Here is a 20886-nt window from a genome sequence, read left to right on the forward strand (position 1 = left end):
GAAAATCTCTTTACTGAGCCTGGTGAAGTATCAAGGACTAACCAGAGACCCTATATTTGCTGTTCTTTCAGAATATCTTATTTTCTTTCTGTATTTCTAAATTATGTAGGTACTCATCCAAATGCTGGATCTTGGTGAAGAATGATTTTCACCCTGGGTTTCTGGTCTTTTCTTAGTTTCATTCTTTTCTGCTATGGGCATCTGTGATGCTTTTCATGAAATATTTGTCTGCCTTAATTTCCAAATAATAATATGAAGAATTCATACCTACTATTAAGGATCAGTGGTCTTGTTTTCAGTTATTAGGTCATTAAGTACACCTTTCAAAATCATCCTTTTTGAGATGGTCTGAAGCCTTTTGCTTAGTAAAAAGCTAAAGGTTAAAAGGTTTAAAGAAGACTTTTCATGTGAGGTGTTTTAAAGACATCACAAATAGACAGTCTCAAATGGAAAGCAGACTGGATTGCAATTTTTTCAGACATTTTCAACTACAATTGAGAAATTCAATGCGTATTTCCAGCACCTTTGCTGATCACTGCTGCTGTTAACCAAAAATCAAAAATCACATCACTGTTCTTGATAAAGGAGCTACAGGGAAACAAAGACCAAACAAGTTAAATACTATTACTCAGGTTACCAAGTTTCTCTCTGCCAGAAGGAAACCTAAAGAAATTTGCTTATTTGCTTTCTGAGAGAGTTATCAAGGCATTATTAGAAAGCAGGGTTTAGGCAGCATGCACATAAAGATTTGATATTCTAATTACTTTTCCAGCCTCAAAAAATGAAATTTCATAGAATCATAGTATAATACAGATTGTTAAGGACTTCTTTTTGCAAAATGAAACGGACAAAAAATGGGGTTTGTTCAACTGAAATGTTTCATGTGACCTACTTTATTTTTTCTAATACAAATCAAATTAAATTGTAAAAGAAATAGTTCTGACAGAAAAAAACTGATTTGGTAAATAGCAAAGTAGGTATTTATTATTGAAAATGTGATTTATTAACAATTCACTTAAATAAAACAGCTCATCTTCTAAAATTCCTTTAACAAATCAGCATTATTTATTGTAGGTAAAGATGAAAAATTCTTAACTGCACAAGATAGCCTCTCTCTGTAGATAAGCTTTATCAACTAAAATTTATTTTTAGGCATGGCTTACATAGTTCCTGTTTCCTTTTCACCTGTAGAAAATATTGGAGGTTATGGATTTTTTCTTGACTTTCTTTCAAATTCTTTAGAACAATCTGAACACATCAGGAGAGTAGTAGTTCCCACAAATCACCTTTTTGAAATAGTGCAGAAGTAGCAGTGCTCTCCTAATTTCAGAAGTGACAGCATAAACTCAAGATGTGTGAACTGGCGCTGCATTTGTGCAGACAAAATAAAGAAGCTCAAATCACCCCCCACCCACCAGCTAACTAAAACTACTAGCCCTGCAGAACTGCTCCTGTATAAATGTCAAGTAGTATCACAGTTCATCTCTCACTCAATCACGGTACATAGCATTTTTAATGCAGCAAATACTGTATTTTCTATCTCAAAGAAAGGAAGGCAGAAGAACAAACTCAGCTTCAACTCCTTTTTTGTAAGTAACCTTGAATGAGAAATGTGTGTATTACACCTGTGCATCTCATAAAGAATATATGTCATTTCTCTAAATAAGTATCATATATCTCAATAGTAGGGTCAGTTCCCCCCCTGCCCCCTCACAGTAGCTGATCTATCAAGTTAAATCACAGGTTTTTTGATATGAGTGTCAATGTAGAACTGACTTTATAAAAATAAGCCATGGTGGGGAAGAAAAACAGTAAAAAATACAGAAAAAAAAATTAACTCTTTATGCTCTCAATTCACTAAAATCTAGAGAGGGCAGTGTACATTGTATGCTCATATGCAGAGGATATTTTAACTCAAGTATTCTGAATACGTGGGCAGTTTTTCATTAACCCACCTTCCCTTTTAACCCATCTGCCCTTTCTTTTTCTTTCAGCCTTCCTAAACTACGTGTCTTCTTTTATTCGCTTTTTGCTCTTCTGCAAAAATTTTGTTACTCTAATCTCCACATTACTTCTTCATCTATGCCTGATACCATGGGGAACTGCATTCACACTCTCTTCTGTAGGTTTTTTTTTGTGTGGCAGCCCTACCCACAGGAGGGGGTTGGAAGTTGGTGTTCTCTAAGGTCCCATCCAACCCAAGACTTCCTATGATTTTTTGATTCTCTAAATTAAACAAGCTTAGAATACATTGTTCCCAAAAGGCCTTAAAGGCTCAAACATCTGCTAAAACAGAGAAAGCCTGTTAAAACAAGAGATAAAGTGTTTTCCACATAGAATATTTTTCCACAATTCAATGTCAAAATTTTTAACAAAAATAAATGTACAAGGTTCAAGTGGCATGGTATTTTCAAGAAAGAGAGAAGAGCAAGACTTTCTTCCCAGAAGAGCCACCAGTCTGGTATTGGAGGATTCCCATCTATGTAAATAACACAGCTCACAGCATTGCTCCAGTGTCTTGGGACTCCTATGGGGTGCAATACCTCATATAGAGGATGCTGAGACCCAGGAGAGGACCACTATGCTGCAAAACTGTGCCAAGCAGCAGTCTTACTTTGGTAAATGATATATAAAATGCTACTAGTTGACAGTAAGGAGGTATGGCCATACACAGTTCAACTTTGTTAGAGGATATCTCCCTGCTCAGAAAGGTGACAACATTTGTGTATGTATAATGATAGATAGATGAATAGAACTAAAACCAAGATTATTATTTATTTCAGCCTGAAAATATCTAGTCTGGAACACTGCTTTTTCCTCAAAAACCTTGAGTTAGCAGTTTTCACAGTGAAACCTCTGTACAGTGAGCTCCAGTTCTGCTCTGCAGAAGGGGTTTGTTTTATCCATCAGCTGGCAAACAAACTGTGATGTGATAGGCAGTGCATTGACAGAGAATCTTGTAACAGGGAAACATGGAAAGAAAAGGACACAAAGGTAGTGAAGGGCCACGTTTGCCCTCCTTAACATATTCCTTTACATACACAGCAAATGTTGTTCTGTTTTCAAGAGTGTCATGTCCCAGATGTTAATCTCCTTACAAAAAATGCAGAGTTATGAGAGGAAACACAATAGCTTTACAGTAGATACCAGGATTTCATTGGGTATTCCAGCCAGGGTTTGGGGTTTGAGAGTCTTGGAAGGACAGATTTGGAGAAGAGCCTGCAGGTCTCACAGTACTGCTTACCTCCCTGCTGACTCCTCCACTTCTGGAAGGTACTCTTGGGGAAACAGACATTCATACCATGCTCATATCCAGTGTATTAATTAGCACTAAATAACTGGGCAAAAATGCATTATGTGTGTAAGCATACACAATTAAAATAAGAGTGGAAGAAACAAATTCATCTAATGACCAGGTTGATCAAATTACTTCACATAAACCAACAATTCCTTACAAGCTCTTTGTAATAATTTAGGGAGGCTGCAGTCTTGTTTAGCTCTTAGTCCAGAAAATAACAAGGCTTTTATCAGCTCCCAATGCCAAGTGACATATTTAAGTTCCAGCCAAATAGCTGGTACAGGGAGTGTCAATTGCTCCCAGGCTGAAACTAGTGTTGATACCATGTCTCTGCTGCCAGCTTCAAGAGCTTGTGCAGATTATTGGTTATCCAATGGTACCCAACCTTTTCTTTCACTGCCTTTTCCCCTGCAGCTCCCAACAGTGGATTACAGTGGATTACATTGGAGATATTCCAATATTTCAACATGACACAGCTATGTAAATTTAATATTTGGAAGATAAATTCAATGAAATATCATGATTTATCATGATTCAGCTGTAGCTGGTAATTTCAATAATCATTCTTTAGTCACTGTGCTATAATATGCTCTGTGGATTCTTGCTCCATATGTACACCAGCAGCTTGCATTAAAAAATTCAAGAGCATTGAAGTAGAGGTGATGGGAAAGCAAAGACGTACAGAAGTAAAACATAAAATTTTTGAGGAGGGTTAAGCCTATGATGTACTGAAAAAAAGTGTACAAACTTCTTCACTTAAAGAATTGCAGTTTGGGATCCTACTTTGTGCATGTAGGAGCACCTGCCTCATGAGAGAAATAAACTATATTTGCTTGTATCTGGGTTCTTTGGCTGCAGGCCTCTTCCCAGATTAGTAGCACTTTGTTTATGAAAATCTCTCCCTTGCTGAAATTGGGATTTTGACCACCACACAGGATGCAATTTCTGCAAGTACACACCACACAGAACAATGGACATATAATTCAATAGGCATTATAATTGTGTTCTATCTGCTCTATTTCCCCAAGAACTGTGTTTCATTTCCCTCAAACTCCCTAATAGCTTAAAGATGAGTTTATACGAAAGAATTAGTGATATCCCATTTAACAAGACAGTTGTAGACTCTTGGCCAATCACAATGGATTGAGGTATTTGAACCCATGTCCAAAATGTTCACTTCACTATCTTTGGATTTTTGGTGGGCAGCTTTTACCGCTTCAGACTGATAGAGGCCACAGTATGTGCTGTTCATCATTTCAAGGCACAAGAACTTGGTTTGACTAATTGGAACAGTTGCCTGTTAAATAAACTTCTTTGCAGTTTCATCAGCTGTGTGGAATCCAGAAAGGCATCAGACTATCCCATCAATTTAGTTAGAAAAGAATAAATGAATAAACAGCCTGACAATTTTCTCCCCTCAGAAAAGACTGTCGCTACACTGTTTCTCTATTATTAATTACCTATGTAAAAATAATTCACTGTATGGCAATATATATTCTGTGTTGTGAATGACAAGATTAGGTTCCTTTCTGTTTGTCCTCCCGTGTGCATTCAAATCATTTGGTGTCAGCGAGTGATGCTCAATAGTGTTCACTCTGAAGGAGAAGGGAGGAAATCAAATTGCAGGCATCAAAGGGTTACAGCCTACATTTTTGGATGTGCACAGTAATAGGGTTAGTTCTCTTATATTTGGTATGAAAGTCTAATTTACAACTTCATCTCTGCATGTGAGGTTTGAATTTAGGGTGTCTTGCAAGCAGTTAGTGTGCAGGGCTGAGATGCAATATGCTTGCAGATGTCACTGACAGGTCAAGGAGTCCTTCAGATACTGGAAGTCCATGAAGCCCTTAATGAAAAGGGGCAGAACAGAAGCCAAACACATTTCTTTGAATCAGAGCTTTTACAAGTGTTTGCTTTGCATACAAAATTCTTGACACAATCTAGTGGGGAAAAAAAAAGTTAAGAATCTGCTTATATTCAATAAAGCAATACCTTGTAGATTTATTTCACTAAACTCGTGGGAGAGGTAAGGAAGCAAATGGGAGGTGGAGGGACTCAGAAGTTTCCTCTTGTTAAATTTCAGACTTTCATCTACCTCCCACCTGAGAGCCAGAGAGGGAGGTATATTCATCTCCACATTGCACCACCAGGTCTATCCCCAGTAAATATTTTTCTTGTATGCCATCTGAATAATTTTTTTAGAATTGTTCAAATAGTGATACATTTCATTTGTGTCTTACAGACTTTTCCATATGCCTTTTATCTCCACTGCTGCAGTATTATTAATCCTTTAAAACTTGTGAAAACTATGTCACAGCAGAAATTCAGTCTTCTCAGTCCTACATCCCAAAGGGGTCTCACAATTTCGGCACCAGTCCTGTGTAATTTCAAAGCTACTTCACTGATTCTTCCATTCCTTCAGAGCTGAAATTTTTGCAAGGGTTCAGACATCCAGCCTCTCGAAAAATGCTACCAGTAATCCAAGAGAAACACTGAGTATTCTCATGAGGATGGGATAAGTTATTTTTTCTTATGGCCCTCTCCTGTATTCTCTAGAAGAATGGTGCTGTCTTTAAAGCACTCTTCAGACAAAGATGTGGCTTTGGGAGATATAGCAGTAAAAAATTGTGTTCCCATTGGACTTTCTGTACAGTAGAGAGAACTTTTCAGCATCTTGTATATTATCTGCTCCCTGCACAAAGGAATTCTGAAGTAAATTCCTTGTGGAAACTCCCTCCATATAATGCAAAATTTTAATTTGGGCCACCTTCTTTTTGAATATGACACAAATTCAAATTGTCTAGCATCAGGGATTCTTCCTATTCCCCCAAGAACTTCACAGAGCAAAAGGCTCTCACCTCACAGTCTTCTCTTTCACAGAATGCAGCCCTAATTCCTTTGGTTTATCTGGTACAACCAGTGCCTCCGAATCCCTGCATTATTCTGCTTGCTCTTGCTGTATTTTTACCCATTTCTATAATAATTCTTTATAATCAGGTGATCAGAAAGGAGGATGATAGTATAAGTAAGGTCTACTGCAGTTCTAAAGGAGGGTAATTTAATACTTAAATCCACTATTTACATACAGTTTGCAAAGGTTTCTGTAAATTTCTGCGTGCGTATGCACCTATTTTAATCCTTCTGCCTCAAATTTCTTCTCACTGTTATCCATGAATTACATTTTCCTGAACTGCATTTTTGCACAGTATGATCTTTCAGAGACTGGTCTTCTGTTTTGTCCAGCTCCTCATTACTCTATCTAGGTCATTCATCTTCCCATACACACATGCAGCTTCTTTGCATTGGCAGTGATCCCTGTTTCTGCATTATCTGCAAATATTTTTGCTTTACAGCATTTTTATTTTCCTCAGGCCTCAGATAAATAGTATGAATAAGGGGAACAAATCTAGACCCAGTTCTCATCTTTGCAATTCTCTGCTCCTCCATACAGCTTACACCAAAATATTATGATCTCTCTGGAACCTATGCTGAAACCACTCCTTAATTCAGTCAGATATGTCACCCCTTGACCAGTGCTGCTCATATTGCTGCCCGCTTCAGTCTGCCACCTCTGACACTGCAAAGCAATGGCTCAGCACTAAGAAATTCATGGTACATGAATATCTCTTCTAAAAACAACACAGCATGATGATTTCAGAAATACTGAGAACAATGTTTCGACACTAAGAGATTCAGGGTACGTTACAAGAATACCCGTTCTCAAAATGGCACAGCAGGAAGATGTCAGAAACACTTAGCTCCTCAAGCTCCTTGAGAATGTACAACGTACTCTGTTGACTGAGTAAATCAGCCAAGAAGAACTTCATTCAAAGGAACTCCAAATTTTTTGACAGATTCTTTTGCACATGCATATCACAGCAACTTCCAGCCTGGAAATATTTGTCAGTCACAGATCTCTGCTCTTAAAACCCCATCAGAAACTGTTTTAGGAGTTTACAATTTTTCTTCTCCATGCCAGGACCATAGTCTCCATGTGCTTGTTACGTGAGGAGACATCAATTTGATGAGCAATATGATGCATTTTTCAAACCTCAGGACAGGTAGAGTTGCCTTCTGCAAACATGATGCATCATGAATCACTGTCTACTATGGTGTAGTTATGTTAGGGAAGTAGGTTTCTTAGCTGAGTAAGCTCAGCCCGCTAACTTTACCCCCAGGGAAGAGATGTTGGAGCCATCTGAAAAACACAAAAAGGGTTGGATTTGTTGGAAGAAGTGATGGGGATTTTCTACTCTCATTCAAACTATATACATTTTCGTTGCATAGTCAGTATTTTCCTTCAGTGATGAAAACTGGTCCTCCAATCTGTTGAAAAATGTATGTGGTTTACAGTAGTTCACAGTCAACATCCTTTAACATCCTTTTAATATTGTTCAGCATGATACATCCTTGATTGGCCCACTCTAGCTATGTATCCTCTCTTCTTTTGCTACACTAATCTCCTGTAGAGAAAAGAAAAAGAAAGAAAAAAAAACAACAACAACAAAAGAAGAAAATAGAGATCAGGGTAACAAATCCCCAGGCTGAATACATTCAGGATGAGCCACTGCTCAACATGGTCTGATTAAAACTCCCCAAAGAATACTGTGTGAAGTGACTAATTCAGAGAGCTTTGCAATGTTTACGAGGCCAGGGTCCCATATCTGAAACATAGTTCTACTTTTATCTTTCACAAGCTTTTTTGGCTCTGACTATTGCTCTCTCTGTGTAAGTTTTATATTTTCCTAGCACTAATAGCAGCAATGTCTGCACAGCTGTATTTAAAGTTGTATCAAAGATGTCCAATAATGAGAGCACACTTACAGGGAATTTCAAAGTCATCTGTAAAATATAATTTGGGGATGAAACTCAGCAAGAAAATTTCATCCCAGAAGCAAATTCTTTTGTAACATTAAGGGGACTAGGGGCAGGGGGGGAGAGAAGAGAGAAAATTACTGCAAAAGTGAACAAAAAAGTGCTTTGCGGGGAAGTGAAGAGACTACCTTCAAAGAGCTTAGAATCCCAAATATTGAAGAGAATATGTGTGTAGACTTAAATGTGACAGACATATTTCTCTTTGAAAGTCAGTTCCTGCTTAAGTTCACGTTGAGTGTCAAGTGTTTGCCCTCCAAATGATGCCAAGTTTTTATTATAGAAGGCCTGCTCTTTACCCCAAGCACTGATTTTTGCTCAATTAGTTAATTGTGTGCAAGCTCCCAAGTATTAAATAAGCCCACCAGTGAGCTGAGAGTTGTATCTTGGATTTCTCGCTTCTCACTTTTTTTTTTGGAGTGCCCCTGTGTAAGGCTGGAATATCTGATTTATTGAGAATTTCTGATCAAGAAATTCATGTTAGATCAGTGTGGGCAATTAAGAACTGTGAATCTCTTCTTGCTGTCTGTTCTGAGGAGATGGGGAAAAAAATAATAAAAAAATAAAAATATAAAAAAAGCATTGCAGCTTTCCTGGATTCCTTCTGATTTTTCAAAGCAAGACTGATGACACAGTATGTGAGTACACCAAAATATAACCCTCACGAAAACCATGGTAATTATACTGATCCTGTAGGTCTTTTCCATTACTTTTAAAGACATCGTTTGTCTGAGAGAAACAAACTGAGGAGCATTAGCCAGAATAACAATAAACAACAATGGAAATATTTAGCTAGAGCAGAAGCATCTGGCAAAGCAGCACCAGGATGTAGATGAGCAGAAAGCTTCTGAGGACTTTCACGTTTTCTATGATGGAGTGTCTGAAAACAATTAACAGCAATGTTGGATCAGCCAAGAAGAACAGCAGATGGCTAAATAGTGTTGGCCAAGAAGTCAACAAGAATACACAGAGCAGCCTGAGGGGGCAGGCCTTCTGCAGGAGGTACTCTGACAGCAGAGGCATGGGCAGCAGTGATTTCTTCACCCTTTGTTCTTTGGAAGTTCCGGGCATCTTATTACAGATGTTCTGCTCACAGGGACGAAACAGGATAAAGGTTGCTTTCCTGAAGAAGACCTTTCACACCCATCCATAAACAGAACAAAACAGAAACAGTTGGGTGGACTTCCCATCCACACTGGCAAACGGAGGCCAAATTGCTGGATAGTACCAGCCTAGCCAGCTCAAATGCTTGGTACTCACATGCACTTTGCAATTTAGAATCAATTCAAGATAGCATCACTCTGAGGGACAACAGCACCTATGACTCCTGGTGGTGAGCACTCTGAGACACTGAATCAGGCATGAAGGCGGGCCCTGCCCCTTCCCTGCAGAGCTGCACTCCCCAGCAGCTGCCAAAACCCTTTCCGCTTGCAGGGAATTAAGTTTCACAGATGCCTGTGAGTTCAGTATTGCATCTATTCTGAGAAATTGATTATATCCAGTCTGAGAAAAGCAAAGCAAAAAACATGCCAGGAGATCTGCCCAAGGTCACATCACTAATCTATTGGAGAGCCTGAAATGGAGGCAAGATAGAGCTGCTGGCTCCTTCTCCTTTGATTAATCACCAAACTGACATGTCCTTTCTTACGCCCTCGTCTAAATCCAAGTTAATTAAACCAGCTTTGGGTGTGAACATTATTAAATCACTTGAAACCTGGCTAATATCAGATTAACTTGCACCTGCAGATGTTGAGCCACCAGTTAAACTGCCACAACCTGTTTTTAAACAAAAATATGTGAATCCACGCTGTGGTCCCACCAGCCTGGCTGGTTTGGTGTGGAATCACACCTCCATAGACTAACGCTTCAGTGGTGCTAGCAAAAGCTGTGCATGGCAGACAGGAGGGGAAGAAAACAACAGATAAGTCAGGTTGTGCTTTGTTGACAGAGTATTAATACTAGAAGATGTAACTGGCAGCTTCTAAATTTTCAGTTGGAAGAGTTATCTCTGCAAAATATATAATACTGCAGCTGTAATTATTAGGAATTGGGATTATCTATTCAAATAGTTGAGTAGCCTAGGGAAGTAAGCCGTAGAGAGATGCAGCATCTCTAATTAAACCCGCTGACCTAGTTGGTAAAAACAGGCAAACCATGGCTCTCATAAGCCCTTCTTTTGGTCTGAAATGAAAGCCATGGATTTCAAGCTAAGAGCAGGCTGGGAACAATTGCTCTGAGTGTTCGACCTTCCACAAATCTATTCAGCAAAGTCATGCTTTGCATGTGATACTGAGCGTGTAAATACAGTTATCTGATTCTTGCTGCTCCTCTGTGTTTCCTTCATTTTACATTGCATAAAACACACACACACACAAAGAAAAAAAATTAAACAAAGCCCCTTCTTATTTGTCTTCCAGCACTGCGATGTCATAGTAGCTGCTCGGCCTTGACCATCACCACTTAAACCTATTAGATCAGTGTTTCTTGGCTATGCAGCTGCGTCTTCTGGGCTAATTACTGAGGAAGCAGTGACTGCTTTAAAGAGAGGCTTCTGCGAGGAATCCGGTGGTGAAAGGAGCCTGGCTCATATAGAAGCACTTGAAAGGAAATACCAGATGCCAATTGCTTTGGTCTAGAGGCTCTATTTTCCTGGCAGTGGGCAAAACATAGGAGTGAAGCCAAGTGGAGGGCTGCATCAATTCTGAGCATCACTCTTTGCTTGCTCTTCTACTCTGAAGATCTTCGTGGGTGGAAATTAGGTTCCCATCAAAGATAGATACTGACAGAATTAGTAGCAAAAAAGACTGGTCTTGCCATCAGAAGTTCATTAGCATACAAAATGTCTCTATAAGAAAGAATTGTGTCAATCGCTGATGCTGTGCTTCATTGTCTTCAGTGCTGCTGAGCTCAGGCAGAACAGTTCACCCACCCTTACTCTGAGATAATTCACACTGATCACTGCAATGTTATGGAGGGAGGGAATGGAGAGCGGGAGGTTGTGTAGGAAGAAAGTGCTAAAACTTTATTCAAATTATACTTTACAAGCGTGAAAAACAACTAGATGGAAGAAGAAATCGAGATAAATAGGGGGAGGAGAATGGTTAATTATACTTGCACTTTGCAAGGACTGTGTTAGCTTCAGATAGGCTCCCTCAGTGTGGGATAGATAATTCCCGACAATATCACCACAGTCCCCTTAGAAAGATAATGCTGAAAAGGGAAACCAATTTTAAGGAAAACAATGTTATTTTAAAAGACACTGATTTCACTGCATGGTCATTTTGAAGTGGGCAAATTAACAATTAAAAAGGCTCTCATGTACCATAATCTCTGATTGTTCTGTTTTAATAGCTATCCCAATACAGAAGATTCTCTTCAGTAGCTAGAGATCTAATTTCTGTTAATTTTCTGCAACTTTAACTGAGACACTGACATTCGTATGTAATGTGCCCCATAGCCCCTCCCCTGCCACTGCTTCTTCTAGGAATATATCTCTTGAAAGCACACTGATTATCAGCAGATTTTCTCCGCTAACTACAAGCTTTTGCAGTCCAAACCAAAACTGCTGATGGGTTAGGAAGCAGCCAAGAGAATGCATAACAAATGTGACACTAGGAAACTAACCCTCTTTTCCCAACTGCACTCTGTACTGTTTCACCATCTGGAAGTACTGCAAAAGGTGAAAATGCTCACTCCAGGCTGCACCCTGACATCAGAGCTCAGGAGGAGACATCTCCGATTCCTTACTCCCCAATGCAGCATTATCCAAAGGATTGTGCTGCCCATAAAACATGTATTTTAATAAAAATCCTTCAATTTTTTGCCCTGCTTAGCTTAACAGGGGTCTGGAAGGGGAAAGCAGTTTTTTACCTGCATTTGCTGCTTCGTTGGACTTCTACAAGTCCTGACCAAAGTGGTCACAAATGACACCTGCTGTGGAATGAGTAACGGAATATTTCTTAACACAATAAAAAGTTAATTTGTTAACATTAAAATGCCCTTCTTTTCTAATTGTGATACTCATTACCACATACTTTCTCTCAGAGAAAAGCATGAGAATATTACAGCAGCAGAGAGACTCTGGGAACAAGCCCCTGTTTTGTAACAAAAGCAAGCCCATTTGAAAAGATAGGTGTTTCTTAAGAGTTAAAAGGAAAATGAAAGTATAATAAAATAAATACTGAATTCTATACCTACATACACATAGTACAGTACTCTTCATTTACGCCTACTTGACTAATGGCAGAGCTGATACAGTGTTTGGAAAACACTGGGAATGGACAAGGTACATGAGTAATACATTCTGTTCAGAAATGGCATCTTTATCTCTGCACTGAGCTAAATACATCCATCAGTAAAGGGTTAAAGGAATAACAAAATTGTATAGCTTGCCAGGCTGGTTGCAGCTAACCCATATACACAATTTCGGGGGCCTACCCTTGCTTCCCACTTTGAAACCTGACCTCACTGCTCTGGCTTCTGTTATGCAGAATGCTAATTATCCTGCAGAAATGATACTGCAGGGCTCTGTGCTGTGACTTGGGGGGATGGGTTTCAGTGCTTTAGACATCGTTAGAGCAAGACAAAGTTTTATGTAAAACTTTTTAGCATGAAAAATTACTCTGTCCCCAGAAATAAATCATTTCTTGTACATTTTTCATTTTACAATTCTTTTGATTTGTCAAGTAAAACAATTTTTCACTTTTCCAGCTTTTGGGCTTCTCTGTTCCTTTTTCCTCTCCTCTTTGAATTCATAAAAGCAAGGAAAACAGGCAGATAAAACTGACAAGAAAAAATTCTTAGTAGGTGTTGGCAACAAATAATTAATGAATGCCCAAATCCTAAAATAAATAGATAGATAGATAGACAGACAGACAGATACATTTCCTTTGTATTTAACTTAAAAAAAAAACCAACCTGACATATTTTTTAATATTTTTGTAATTCACATGATATCTCTTTTGGCAATTCTGATCATAGTATGTACTCTCCAAACTAGAAAAGAACTAAGCTAGAGTTTCACTACAATGCCTGTAACTGAGGACAGAGTGTGATCTGTGTGTTTCTTAGCAATTCCATTGAGGGGATTATTTTTCTCCACTTTGAACAGAAGGATGAAGTCCATATGTGAACTGAAAGTGCATAATACACCTTTGCACAGTTAAGGAAAACAAACTCATATATTATTTTCTTGTCTCATTTCCATCACATAGTTTGTGTCCAAGGATTAGGAACAGCAGAAGGGTAACTACATAAGCATATAAAATGTAGCTTAAGGTTCTCAAAGTACAGAAGTGGGTCAGAATTATCAGTCCTCCTCTACAAATGAAGTTGTTAAAGCAGAGAGGAAGAAAAGCAATGCACTACTCAGCCATTTTCTCTAGTTCTTCAGGTATGATGAGAAGTTATGCCTCCTTGTAACCGCTTCTACTGCAAGAAGCCTTTTCAAACTTGAAAGTTATTAGAACAGAAATATGATTGGGAATTTCAGCCAGAACAAAAATAATCAACAATTCAACACTGTTCTTGTCTCAGATAGCACTTTGTAGGCGCTTGAGGTTCATAGATTCATCATGTTTGGCTACCAAAACTTCAGCACTGGCCTTTGATCCAAAAGTATTTTCCAGGGTGTGTTTGGGAGACTTTGGCATGTCAATTCACATCTTGCAGTTCCAGTTCCCCACCAAAAAGCCGGGAACAATAATTCCTTGTTAGTGAGAAATACTTTACAATCTCCCCAGACTGAATTCAGCAGGAAAGCCATGTAATACTAGCATTACCTGGCAGACTACATTTCTGTGTCTGCAAGTTCAAGAGCCAGCATTGAAGTAAAAAAATTGTGTGGCTCTGCAACTCTATTGAGCTTCTCTGCCTGGAGGAAAATAAACCAAAAGAAACATTTTCTGGCAGGCTAACAATAGGGTAGAGCACATCCCCATTCATTTATTCTATTTCATCAACTTCAGGTATATAAGACCATTCCTGATAACCAGTCTATCTGCATGGTCTTCAGATACCTAAGTTCCTGATGTCTCAGAATCATCTGTTTGCAAGTAACACATACCATTACCCTGCATGGAAAAAGTCAGATTTTTGAGTCTGATCGTTTGAAAGTTGTAAAACACTTTTCCCACCTCATCCAGAAATCCAGATACAAGAGCCATCTCTCCAAGACAATTTGGCTTTGTGATTTGCCCTGAAGGGCTACAGTAGGTCCAGAAGTCAATGACTAGATTGAACTGCATTCTAAACTTGCTGTAGGCTTTTTTCATCTGGGTTGGCTATATTGATGATAATTTCATACTATTAAGTGCTTCAGCCATCCATGTGTGAGAGGATGCAGTAATGAGATAATTGTTCATAAAAAAACAAGGAGCAGATTTCAGCAATCTAGGGCAAGTGGTGGGTTTTTCTCTTTGCTGTTGAGTAACGCTGCAAGCCAAGCAAAGCAGTAAACCTTACAGCTATATTGTGTATGTAAAGCAAATGGAACTGTTGGGAATGATTGCAGCAATGTGAGCAATCCCCCCTTTAATCTAATCCCCTGGGGCATTAGGTGATCTTGTGTCGTTCAGAAGAGAGAAGAAAAATGAAGAGGGTGAAGAGCAGAGCTAGAAAAAGGTGAGCTTCACCTTTCCCTCGTGCTTCCATCTCTCAAATCAAGCAGGGATTTTCCCTTGCCCCATTTGCGACAGGCCTGAGCACCCATGGAGAGCAGTATTTCAGGGACAGCCTGTGGAAAGCTTTGGCCTCCTTGGAAAAAACAGCAGAATACAATTAAATGAGCCAGAAGGGTTGAAGTATCTGTATGCTAACCTTGCTTTTGGATTGTCTCCTACACTCACCTACCAGTGGGAAATAGCCCTTGCTGCTGCGAAAAAGAAATTTCACTCTGTTTTATGATGTGTACAACTTTTCACACTGTGATCTTTTCTCAGACAATAACATAAACTCTTCTGAGCAATATTGCTATGTAGGATCTATACATACACTTTCACCTCCACAATGTATATCTGTGAAGTCTGATAGGAATAGATATGTGTTTTTATGTCTATAGGATCTATGAGGCAATTTTGGAGGCACTTGTTTCTGCCTCTTGTTGCCAGTAACAAATACACATACAAAGTAAAAGCTGAACAGGACCCCAGCAAGGCTTGTAGCCCAAACAAGAATAGATCTGTAAATAATACAATATCAAATTTCACTTTATTCCATTCATGTATATTTATAGTATATGTATATTTAATATAAATATTAAATATGATGTCATTCTTAGATCACATTCAAAGCGTTGGGAGTTTGTAAGAGAAGAAGAGAATGACAAGGTACTGAAATCTGGCAAACATTCCCTCCCTTAAAGTGATTCTGTGGCAAAAAGCAGCATCCAGCCTTTTCTCAATGTGACATCACACACTAACCTGACAAATACATGGTGCTCTGAGCAGTCATTTAGTGCTCAATTTTATCTATTTGTGGTCCTGGTTAACTACAGTAAAAAAATACTACCCCTGCTAACTCACAATAATAGCAAAGCAAATTCTCCCCCTGTTATATCTTGTTTCGTAAGCAAACTCCTTCATCTCCACACAAAATAGCCACTCACAAGACACTTTGATCCCCAGCACGCGCTCCCAACTTGTGCTGAATAATGTCAATTCTTTTTCCCATAAACAAATCCTAAGAAGTGCCATTGTGCTATTTTCTCTCACTTCTGGCAGCAGTCAGTCCAGGCAGGAGCTGAGAGTTATTTCATTTCACACACAGCTCCCAGAGGTTGTCATCATCTGCTTTAGGTGGTTAAATGACCCCTGCCTTGGGTCTGAAAATTCCCATCACATCCTGCAGCTCCTAACACTGAATAATTTCAGATTTCTGCTATGCAGCCTTTGTGGACTGTGATAGACTACCCTAGCTGTATACAAGTGGAAGAGGGAAGAGTTTGATCCACTGCAGTTTCCTTCAGAAGGGCTCAGTGGTCCTTCTGTGCTCCTGTTCCAGTGCCCAGACCCCTATCCCATAAACTGCACTGATGGTGTGCATGGTGAACAGGGATGATGAACATACCCAGGTTTGCAAAAAGTGCAAGGAACAAGCTACAACAGTGAATATTTTTAATCTAGGTCAGTTTTGCTCGCCTATTTCTGTCTATGGCCTTAAAACTTCATTCAGCCCACAGAGAAACCTGTACGGAGCAGCAAAAAAAAAAAAAGAAAGAAAGAAAAAAAAAGACTTCATGAGATTCATAGTACTGATTTGCCTTTACACTCCCAAGAGTTGTGCACAAATGCGGCATTTGTCACCTCCTCGGACACTTCCCCACCAACCCATTAAGTAGGGCAGAGCTGGGAGCAAGTACACATTGTTCCTGTGGCTTTCTTGCTGCAGGGCGGGGTAGATGAATGGTGAATAGTCGCTCCAGCAGCCTTGTTAAACTGCCCTCTGGACATACTACTCAAAGAGTGTCCAGCACAGAGAAGTGGGTAATTCACCACGCTTGAATCAGCCTGTACCTCAAAACTGAAATCATTATATCTGTTGATTCTTTAACTGATTATTTCTTGATTTCTTTTATATACTCAAACCAGCACTCGGTTGGACGGGTGGTTATCATACACAAGAGCAAAGAATGGTACATACATAGTATCTCCAGTATCATTCTCCAGAAGCACAAGAATGGACGGCAAAAAAGCTGTTCAGAAATTAATATTCTCCAGGTGAAGAAATTTCATTTGTCCAAAACTAAGTTACTGCAGCAATCCCTAAACTTTTCAGATCAGATTGGCATTCTAAATATGCTTATTTTCATTTTGCTACAGACAGGTGACAACATTTATGTGATGATGGTTATAGCCCAGATGTGTTTGCTTGCAGTACTTTTCAACAGATGTAAGGGATAGTTAGAGGCATCAGCTTCACTCCAGTTGAACTGCTGAAACTAGGACTGACTTCTCTACAGGAATGTAGAGGTTGTAAATATCCAGAGGCAACGGGTATTTATTTCTACGCCTGCAGGTAAAAGCAAGTGGTAATAATAATTACAAAGCAATACATTTCTAATTGTAATAGATCACACCCTTGAAGGCTAGACTTTCAGATTAGCTTCTCAGTCCTTCAGCATACTAAGCAGCTCTTCTAGCAAGATACAGTATGCTTTCAACAGCATTAAGGAAAGAATATCTGGTCAAACCTTTAAAAATTAGATAGATAAATTAGATGGATAGTGACTCATAGCAGTCTTAGGCAGAGTCAGGAAACAGCTTGGCTGACAGGCCTGTTGGAGAACACAGAAATCAACTGATCTGCACCACCCAGGAAGCAGTGGTAGATTTTAGGGGGAAGAAGGAGGCAGAGTCTAAAGGATCTTTGCACTCCTGGCTGCTCCCCTTGCCCTCTCCTGCTGGTCCCCTACCACCTCCTGTTCCACCCTCATGCTGATATCTCACACCTCTCATTGTCACTACCCATGTCTGGCTCCTCCAGCGCTAAAGGGAAGTTGAGCAGTATGCAACAGCTCTACAAACTGTGTCAGTGTGCACATGTCCACATGAGTACATATAACTGCCTGACATGCCAAATCTTCCTACCTTAGATGCCACCTCCTGTTGCATGACTCCAAGCAAGGAACACGTCCCAGCACAGAAGAGCAAGCAAAGCTAATCTGCCATCTTCAGAAATGGGTAGGTTTCTCTGAAAAAAGCAAAGTGTCTCCACCAAAAATGTTTCTATAGCCAAGCATATGCTTCTTCAAGAAATCATTGGAGTTTCTATAGAAAGCACACACATAAAACAAAACAAAAAAGGGATACTTATAAAAAATCCAAATTTTCACTGAGACCTACTCAATTTGTTGGTGGCTTTCAGGAACGAGTCTACTGCTTTGGAAAAATTCCTTCAGACTATGTAGGCAATGGCTCTGTTTACCCTCCAGAATCAAAGAGTGATCGTGCATCACCACATCTACCACACCGCCTTTTTCCAGCAGCAGTCCTAAATTTGCCCTCCAGCAATTTGGCAGGCAGCTGTAGCTTCTAGACAACCTGAAGGGGGTGACTTGTGAGGGGGAAGTACATCCTCTTTAGCTCATTGAAGCCATCCCAAGAGATGAAGAAGAGAAAATTTAAGAAAACAGAACGATGGGCTGACCCAGGCAAACAGTTAATGCACCCAAGAAATTTCAAGATCCCTCAAGTGGCCTCCTTCCTTCTTAGAACCCCCACAGCAAATGGCAGCAATCCCCAGCATGGGCAGCATCTATCACTGCCACAAGGCAAGCACCTCCTGCTTTTCCACCTCCTTCTCCTGGGCAGTGGCCATTACTCTTTCCTTACACACCATGACAATTTTCAGTTGTTAAATTAAACCCAAGAGAGCCTATCAAATGCAAAAGAAGCCAAATAAGAAGTGTAGCTCAGAAATTTATATTAAAAATGGAGAATAAAAAAAAGAAGTAAACAAACAGCTATAAAGGCTCTGGAATTAAAACAGTGTCCTTTCCCAAGCTCATGCTGAGATCTAGGTGCACGCAACATTTCATGCAAATCAGATGTAATTTACTGTGTGATTTGTTTCTTCAATAAAAAAGTGAGAATATGGGGAAGAATAATTTTCCTGCATTTTAGCTACACATTTCTCCATAAATAGAACAACTATTATAATGACTTCTTGCATGTGCTGACAGAGTGATTGTCTCTGTGTGAAATACAGGAGATCATTTCTGTATTATGCCCTATATTATTAGGATGTTTCACTGAGTTCAATCATCCATGTATGTGTTTATGTACAGAAATATATATGCACAGACATGTATGATACTAATACAAAATACTATATACATCTGTATATATAGTAAACAATGTATGCTATGCAACCAATATATATAAGTGTGGATGTCCATGCATCTGTGTGCATGTATATATCAACCATTCATGACCTGGATGAGGGCATTGCATGCACCCTCAGTACGTCTGCAGATGACAACAAATGGGCAGGAAATGTCAATCTGCTTGGGGCTAGGGAAGCCCTACAGAGGGATCTATGTAGGCTAGACAGTTGGGTTGAGGCCAACGGGATGACGTTGAACAAGACCAATTGCTGGGTCCTGCGCTTAGGATTAGAGGAAATGGCCTCAAATTGCACCAGAGGAAGTTCAGGTTGGATATTAGGAAAAATTCACAGAAAGAGTGGTCAAGTGCTAGAACAGGCTGCCCAGGGAGGTAGTTGAGTCACCACCCCTGGAGGTGTTCAAGAAACACTTAGATATGAGACTAAGAGACATGGTTTCATGGGGAAATATTGGTGGTTAGTGGACAGTTGGACTAGATGATCTTGGAGGTCTTTTCCAACCTTGGTCATTCTATGACTCTATATGCAATTATAAAAAATACATTATTAAACTGGGGGTTGGGATAGGATAATTGCTGAGGATAAGCAATGAATATTTTATGGAAGAAAACTTTATAGCATTGGGGAAACATGCAGAAAAGAGGACAAGGTGCTAGGTTATGAAACACAGAAGATAGTTATTCCATCTGTAAAATGGACCCATAAAATTAGATGCACAAACATATATACAATATGTGTGGTATGGATTTTTAGAACAAGCCTACATGAAATATAAATAAAAATATTATTAAAAAAAAGAGGTAGATAAATTACAGTGAACTTCTGGTATTATTACTTACTGAAGTATTTTATCACAAATAACTCTACGGCACATACCTAGAAAACCCAGATTGGGTGTGAGGCAAGGGAGGGGGAAGTTATCCTGGTAAAGTAGAGCAGCTATTTTCCCAGTTGAATAGTAATGGAAGAATAATAAATTCTTGATTGCATTTTCTTGCTTTTTGACGTTGTGTTTTAGATTTGTCATTTGTATATATTAATACATAATCAGCTTTGCAATAAATTTGGTTTTCCAAACAATTTCTTGATGGTCTTGATAGATTTGTACATAGAAACACAAAGGTTGATACCAATGAGATGCTTATCCATGATGTAGAATGAAGAACTTAAACACTACTTTTTTTGTTAACTTTAGCAAAAAAATAAAAAATAAAAAAAAGGATTTGATGATAAACAGGGGACTTAAAACATGTATTTCATTAAAATTCACAACTACCATTTGCTGCAAAGCCAGTATTTCAATTTATTAAAAAAGACTGCACTCAGGCAGTGCAGTAATATTGATAATTATATTTTTCATCAGGGAGTGGGAGGATAATGGAGAGGCAGCATTGTGTCAGGACTGGAAAAGAATCACCAGCTGTACAAATGAAAGACCCCACCTATGCCACTCTCAGTTCCTACACTAAGTCTACTTTCATGGCTATTTTGCCATCCTTTAACCTCCACTCTCTAGTAAGGAGACTTCCCAGGCACAGACGTAAGAGTTGTCTTAGATCTTTCCAGCTGCCCCCCAGTACCTACTGCACAACACTTCTAATACCAAAACCTGACCCACCCTACTCATAGGAATGACACGCACACAGAAACATGACTTCTTTCAATGGTGAGCATGACTTTTCCACTCTTTCATCCATTTTAGCTCCAACCAGTGCTGCAAGATTGCCCCCTTTCACAAGAGTGTCCATGAAGGCTAAAACTTGGAAGACTTGAAGAAATCTGGTCCTCTCCACAACCCCATAAAATCACATTCCTTGAGTGAGCTCCTGAGAAAACCCATCCAAACAAATTCAAGGCTTCAAGTCAAGGTTTAA

This window comes from Cyrtonyx montezumae, unplaced genomic scaffold, assembly GCF_038088225.1.
Source record: "Cyrtonyx montezumae isolate F1298 unplaced genomic scaffold, pur_monq_1.0 scaffold_0, whole genome shotgun sequence".
NCBI classification, from domain to species: domain Eukaryota; kingdom Metazoa; phylum Chordata; class Aves; order Galliformes; family Odontophoridae; genus Cyrtonyx; species Cyrtonyx montezumae.